Source organism: Papaver somniferum, chromosome 1, assembly GCF_003573695.1.
Source record: "Papaver somniferum cultivar HN1 chromosome 1, ASM357369v1, whole genome shotgun sequence".
Lineage (NCBI taxonomy): Eukaryota > Viridiplantae > Streptophyta > Magnoliopsida > Ranunculales > Papaveraceae > Papaver > Papaver somniferum.
The window spans coordinates 66,798,763-66,805,668 of record NC_039358.1 but is presented as its reverse complement, the minus strand read 5'-3'; positions in this window follow the sequence as shown (position 1 = coordinate 66,805,668).

Here is a 6,906-nt window from a genome sequence, read left to right as displayed (position 1 = left end):
TTGATTTTTCCGGAATAATACTTGAAGGTGTTGCTAAGAAGATATGTGATTGTTATAAAGAAGATGGGAGATCCATGAACACTCTTGGATGGACAAGGTCAAACATGATTTGCGTTATAATTTGTGAACCATAGCGTTCGTTTGAACCAAACCTAGAGCCAAAACCCGCGGTTTGGAACTAACCCGACCCATATAGACCCGGATTTTTGTAACCCATTGACTAAATGTGTCGGGTTAGGGTTGAGGTTTTTAGAAGTAGGAATTACTGGTTAATCCAGTTTTTCATGATCGGTTAATGGCTAGTCCATCCGTGAAACTAATTTACTCGTTAGTCCAAAAACATGTTTTTGGACTAGATTATTTACTCGTTGGTCCGAAAACTTTGTGGACATTATAAAGTGTGTTTTCTAAATGCCTAAAACACCCTTCCAGATCTAATTAGTATCAATACATAACATATGTAGTATCATATTAGTATTGATACTTAATAGTACCAATACTTAATAGTATCGATACATATGTTAATATGTAGTAACATACTCCCTCCGTTTCTAAATAATAGGCTGGTTTGTGTGTACATTTGCACACAAACCAGCCTATTTTTTAGAAACGGAAGAGTAGTATGTATCTAGTACAAATATGTTACTATTAATATTGATACTACATACTACATATGTAATATCAATACATAACATGATACATATTGGTGTAGTATCAATACATAACATATTGATACTGCATATGTAGTATCAATACATAACATATTGATATGTAGTAACATATGTTACTAGAAACATATGTAGTATGTAGTAACATATGTTACTAGTAATTGGAATAGTTGTAATAGTTCAGACAGGGACGGACTTTTTTAATATTGCTCCCTTATGGACGTGCCATTTCATATTGCCCAACTAAGGAAATGTATACCGTGTTGGGTTAAAAGAAATATCGTAATGACACGTAGATCCTTTTGTTGTACAAGGACAAGAGGATAACTATCGATGGTGCCATTACGAACCATTACAACTATAGGGGTTTACAACGATAAAGGGAGCAACAAAAGGATCATCGTTGACATCGATTCAGATCAGTTTAACCCATATCGCGCGTATCACCGAGATATTGGGGGTTCGTAATGGCATCAGTATCACCGGTGATGTTCTGAAGGGGTCATCCGAATCACCATCATAGAATATGTCATCCTAATTATCCTCATCACAACATAAATCTCCATCAGCACCATTCTCGCTATCCAGTTCATCAAAATCCTGAGAGTCTTCATACAACCAACTTCCATAATTCCAAAGCTTTATAAAATCCCCTCCTACATCAAGCGGGACCAATCGTATGCACCCCTATAACCTCTATAAGAACAAAAAGTCTATTTTCATTGATCAAAAAGTCCTTGCGCAATATGAAAGGGATGTTTATTGTCATTGATCAAAAAGTCCGTTTGGAAGTAGAATACGAACAACACTAGTTATCTTGTAAACAGTTGGAGCAAGCATCAAGGTAAAACCTGTTAGGTCGAAATTTCTTGCGTTATCCGCTACTGCAAAGGGGATAACAACTGATATGGGTTAAACTTTTATTTATAAGTTAAGGATTTTAATGTAAATCCGATACATATTATCGTAATATAAGCGATAACAACTGATATGGGTTAACTTTTCATCGCTCATATTACCGATGAGAAGTTTGTTGATCGGTTATGGACGTTGGTCGCGTATTGATTTGTAATGAATTTCATATCATCTAACACTCTAACATTTATCGCTCATAACCTGTTGGGTTAGAATTCTGCAAAGGAGAACCTAGACCAGCGTTGATGCCTCCTTAATTGAGAGGTATAACCAGTGTAAATCCGGTACAAGAGCTTGTCATAATCTAAAGATGTTATTGTGTACGGGTCCTCGAAATATATGCATGATGAAGAAGCAGGGGGTTAGTGATACAAAAGATTTCGAACAAAAAGTACATGCCTCACCATCGGTGAAACAAAAGGTGTTCCATGTTATGGGGAATCTTGTTCAAATATGAATTTCCTTGAAAAAGCATGTTACTTTATGGGATTGAACATATACTATTTGGTTGAGAAGCCTACTACAAATTAAAGTTACCCGTTTCTGGTGTGATGATGCCAACACGTCACTGCTATGATATTGAACCAATACGCGATTAAACTTCAATCGGAGTGTAGTAGCTATATGTTGACATGGCAAGAAATATGTTTCTCTATTACCAAGAGTGTTCTTGACATTTACAGGTTGAGTTTATACTATGTAGATATGGTCTGTGTTCCAATTGACAAATCTAAACAAAGAAAAAAACTAATTACAAATAAATTTTTTCGCTCATATATATACATAATCCAAAGATTAAATCCCAAGTGTTGATCAATTTCGATTTGAAAATGAATCGTAAGTATTATTCAAAAATTCCCCAAGCGGATAGCTTATCGTCATCTTTTACATCCTTACAGGTTAATCAGGATTGATTTTCTTTATTGCGTCTGAGAAGCTAGCCACGATTTTGTTGAGAGTGGAGAAAAACGTAATGGAGAGTGAGAGAGAAACGTAGAGAAAGATGATAAGGGAGATGACGGTTGTGGTACATGGAAAACTCGATGTGGTTTGTGGAAAAGAAATATAAGATGATGATGTACTGTTTGTTTTTGACTATTTTTAAAGCACTCATTAGCACACAGTTAAGAAATAAAACAAAAAATGTTATGCAGAAATCTCAACTGTCAACTTAGTGTAGTTGGTGAGTACGTTAATGTGCAGAGTTCGAACGACGCTAATTATATACTTTTTACCCGTAAAAGAAAGCGGTCCGGGTTAGGATTTTCAATATAAAACCCCCAATCTGTATCATTTTGTATAATATGGTAATCGACGAGACCCAACGAGATACCAGTTGGACAATTTATCCAAATATAATTTGAGGAAAAAAGTTCAACCCCTTCATTGTGTACCCGCAAGTGAGTATATAATGGTAGAAATAGAATCAAAACACAGGTTTGCATTTAAGACTAAGAAAGGATCTCATTGTGCATAATTAGGTTGAATTCGAAAGAAGACATCCTCACATGATTTAGTTTGTTTTTACTTTAAAGTTATCATTTCACTTATTTTAGTTATATTAATGCAATTTGGTTTTAGTAAATTGGATTAAACAAACGTTGAAATTAAAACTAAAGAATACATTGTATTTAAAACTAAGGATTACATTGAATTTAACTATTACATCCATAATTTAAAACTAAAGCTAAACAAGTGTAGTGGCATTATTTTCATTTTCATTCTCATTTAAGTCATCTTCATCAGAATCAATGTTAAGTATTTTTGGGGCATTTTCGTGCCTTGTGTGCATGAACTTCATCAAATTCATCTTACCAGTATCATAGCTGTGTAATATTCATTCTTGTTATGTTCATCCCCATGATTCCTCTCATGTGCGCATTAAACTAATTATTTTCAATCGCATTACTACCTTTCCTCATTTCTGAAACTATTTTCTTATGCTCCACTATTTTAACAATATCGGTTTTTTCTTGTATTTAAATAAATTCTTGAAGGTTGTATCCTGAAATTGATAATTTTTCGGCATCTTGAGTTGTTTTTTTTTTTTATTTCTTTTTGCTTTTTTTTGACACCCACTCCATCAAATTTATGTGTATTTCCATTAACATTAAGATTAGAATTACCATGTAGGAATCCTCTAGTGCTGGAATGAGGGTTTCAGCTTGTTTCTGGCGAAGAATAAGGAGAGACCCATGTTGTTGAGAAACATTCACAGTCCGTAAAGTGATTCTTTTGGTACTTTATATCTATTCATCGGGGCTATATCGGTTCAACTTTCTGAGGATGTGAAAACAGGTTCCGTGATTGAAATTCATAAAGTTTTCTTTGCCAATCCTCTCTAGTTTTTCTTTATTGAGATTTAAATATTTATAAATTAGTTATTACTACAAACATAACATGTTTTTAAGATAAATTAAACCATCTGAAAGACGACTTAACAAACCGACTTCAGTATCACTGCTCACTTTTTGACGAGTCATTTGTATCATCAAAGCTACCCGTAGGTTCATGTCTTTTCTAATTGCATTAAAACGATTGAAAACCCATAAGCATCAAGTTTTTGAATATTCCCAGTTTGCTAACTAATAGGTTTAATGAATTTTCCCCCAAAGAGTGTTATGTTGCTAACCATAAGCATTAAGCTTAAATGTTACATAAGCTCTATAGCCTTATCTTCATCCATAACATACTTTGGACCGCGAGTTTTCTGTCAAATATTTTCCTTTGAATTATTTTGTGTTTGTGATGAAATGACCAATTTTTTTGGAAAGAGTTTAAGAGTGAAAGTGAAATTATAAAAAAAAAATTGGGTGTTATAATGTGCCATTTTGGAGTTGAAAATGTTTGAATTTACAGGGAATCGTATTAGAGTTGTTGGATGGAAATAGCCGTTATCGGCTCAACATAAGACGGCCACTTGCTCAACATGAACTAAGACTCTGCCTTACCTAGATCAATGGTCTCAGTTATATTAAGTCGTTTCAAGTTGAGACATTCAACTCAACTTGAGAAGGGATGAGGTAACTCCCAAATTAGAGTGTTTGTGTATCCCATTTATTTGTATGCCTATCCCACTGTGTGGTAGAAACAGACAAATATGTTCATTTTTCCACCACATTATCTTTGCTCTATAAGAGACCTGTTTGACCCTGGTTGGATTAGTAAACTTTTTAGGCTATCTGACCTGACTTGGTTTACACCATTATGTCAAATATCATTGATCATAATACATAGATATGCACAAACCTTAGTGGTGTGCCAACATTCGTGAAAAACTATTTTTCTTTCTGTAATTATCACATAAGATGCTCCAAGCCTCTAACAAATAAGCAACCTTTCTAACTAGAACAAACCTGGCAACCAAGGTAGTTAATATCGATTGTATCGGCCGATATTACCGGTTTTTATCATGCATCGGAAAAAATCCCTATGATACCTAAAATATCGGCGATACAAGGATTAAATGATAAAAACGCTTATATCGGCTGGTACGAGCTGATATATCTCGTTCACCGATACACTGATAATATCGGCGAGGTTAATTTGGCAGAATAAATTAGTTAAATATGAAAGTTCGTAAACAAAATCCTTCTCCGTAATCATCTTCTTCCTATAAGGTTCTTTACCCTTCATTTGATTCATCTAGTTAGGGTTATTAGTTTTGAATGTTTTTTTTTTACACAAATCAAAATTTAATATGCGGTGCAGAAACATTCCTAGTTTTCTTCGTTTCAGTTCTAGCAAAGCAAAATACAAGAACTAAAGGGTGGTGGTTAATGAAAATAACCAATAATTTGGCCATATGTTTTTTGTTGGGGGGATTGTTCATGATCAAAACATCACTTGGAGTAGAAATCACTACATATCCCACTGTATTATAGAAAAAATAAAGAAAGGGAAGCTATGAAAAAGCGGGGGTCTAACAACCTTACCCAATATTTCGTTTAGGAAATCTGTATGGACAAACTCCAAGAGAATTAACTAGACAGTCAGACTCAATCAATGAAAATATATCCAAGAGTTGTATCTCAGTTTCTCGAATCAATCTGCAAATTAACATATAGAAATCTGTGAGCCGAATTAATATGAGAAATAACTTGGATAGTACCAAAGACCAATATCCAAGTGTCAATCAATTCATATAAACAACCAAAATTTGGATTATCTAATTGATTGAACTACACACAACCTGTGATATTTCAATTATATAAACAAATATAATGCGGAAAAAAAAATAACACAGACACCATAAATTTTGTTAACGAGAAAACCGCAAATGCAGAAAAACCCCGAGACCTAGTCCAGATTTGAATTTCACATTGTATTAAGCCGTTGAAAACACTAGACTACTCCAAGTTAACTTCATACTGGAATGTAGTTGAGCCCTAACCAATCTCACATTGATCAAGGTACAGTCGCGTTCCTTACGCCTCTGAATCCCAGCAGGACTCTGTGCACTTGATTCCCTTAGCTGATCTCACCCACAACTAAGAGTTGTTACGACCCAAAGTCGAAGAGTTGATAAACCAATCTGTCTCACACAGAAAGGTCTATTGAATAGATAAATCTGTTTCCCACATAAATACCTATGAGTTTTGTTCCGTCTTTTGATAAATCAAGGTGAACAAGAACCAATTGATACACATGACTTATATTCCCGAAGAATAGCCTAGTAATATCAATAACCTCATAATAATCTTAGTCGTAGGGTAGCGAAACAAGATATTGTGGAATCACAAACGATGAGACGAAGATGTTTGTGACTACTTTTTATCTTGCCTATCGGAGATTAAATCTCGAGCAAATCTTAGAGAATATAGTACTCAATACGATAGAATAAAGCAAGATCAGAACACGCAACTACAGAGAAAATAGTTGGGTCTGGCTTCACAATCCCAATGAAGTCTTCAACTCGTTAACCTACAGGGTTTTGGAAAAACCTAAGGTTAAAGGAGAATCGACTCTAGTCGCAACTACTATCACACAGGAGGTGTGGGGATTAGTTTTCTCAGTTGCTAGAGTTCTCCCTTATATAGTCTTCAAATCAGGGTTTGCAATCAATGTTACCTTGGTAACAAAGCATTCAATATTCACCATTAGATGAAAACCTGATTAGACTCAAGATAATATCTTTCAATCGTTAGATCAAACTTAGCTTGTTACACATAAATAAAGAGTGACTTCATTTAGATATGAGTAACCGTACCTAAACGTGTACACCTTGTTGGATCAACAATAGTTAACCGAAGTTAGCCATATGAACACTTTCAAATCAACCTTATTCATCTTAACCATAACTAGTTCAAATGACTCAAATGAA